Source organism: Pezoporus flaviventris, unplaced genomic scaffold (genome assembly GCF_033815535.1).
Source record: "Pezoporus flaviventris isolate CSIRO_AGI_PZ_B2104156 unplaced genomic scaffold, CSIRO_AGI_Pfla_v1 ptg000541l, whole genome shotgun sequence".
In the NCBI taxonomy this organism is placed as follows: Eukaryota; Metazoa; Chordata; class Aves; order Psittaciformes; family Psittacidae; genus Pezoporus; species Pezoporus flaviventris.
This window is the reverse complement of record NW_026893088.1, coordinates 37,501-38,566: the sequence shown is the minus strand read 5'-3', so window position 1 is coordinate 38,566 and position 1,066 is coordinate 37,501.

Below are 1,066 nucleotides of genomic sequence, written 5' to 3'. Positions count from 1 at the left end.
GGGTGTGTGTGTGTGCGCGCGTGTGCGCGTGTGTGTGTCGGGTGTGCGTGTTCGCGTGCGGTATTTATTTTTTTTTTTTTTTTTTCCGGAGTTCTCTCTGTGGTTCCCTTGGGGTTTCTCGGTTTCTTTTTACTTTTCGGTTTTCCCTTCTCCGTTTTTTGACCCACGCCCCCTCCCTCCTTTTGATTTTTGTAACCAACCGCGGCAGGGTGCGCAGCAGCAGGAAGGGAGGCCCCGCCCCGTCGGGACTTTCCCGTCTGCCGGCTGGACACGGGAGCCGGCAGGGTCCCGCGCGCACTGTCGGGCAGAAATGAGCTGGGTTGGTTCCGCTGGTGGGAGCTCCCGCCGCCTCCTCTTTTAATGAAATGGAGGCGTACGGGAGACGGAGGGAGGGAGGGAGGGAGGGAGGGAGGGAGGGAGGGCCGGGGAGACCGAGAACATAACCCGAGAGAGAAAGGGAAGGAGAAAGCAAAAGGAAACGGGGTGCGCGCGTGGTTCTTTTCCACAGAAGCCTTCCCGAGGGGGCGGGGGGGACGAGTGCCGGGCCGGAGGGCGATCGATCGATCGCTTTGCGCCTGCGCGCTCGCCCCCCCTCACACCCCTCGCCCCCCCGACCACCCTCCGGCTCGGCAAGCGGGTCCCCGTCAGCGAAGAAAAGACGGGCTGCTCGTCGGGGGCCGGTAGGCAGGCACGCAAGCGAGCGAGCAAGAGGGAGACAGTGGTCCGTGAGCAGGCGGGCAGCCTGGCGCACGCAGAGGAGGGCTGGGGGATGTGGGTGGGGGGGAGTGTGTGGAGGGGGGTGTGTGTGTGTGTGGGGGGGGGGTGTGTGTGTGTCGGGTGTGCGTGTTCGCGTGCGGTATTTTTTTTTTTTTTTTTTTCCGGAGTTGTTCTCTCTGTGGTTCCCTTGGGGTTTCTCGGTTTCTTTTTACTTTTCGGTTTTCCCTTCTCCGTTTTTTGGCCCACGCCCCCTCCCTCATTTGGTTTTTGTAACCGCGGCAGGGTGCGCAGCAGCAGGAAGGGAGGCCCCGCCCCGTCGGGACTTTCCCGTCTGCCGGCTGGACAAGGA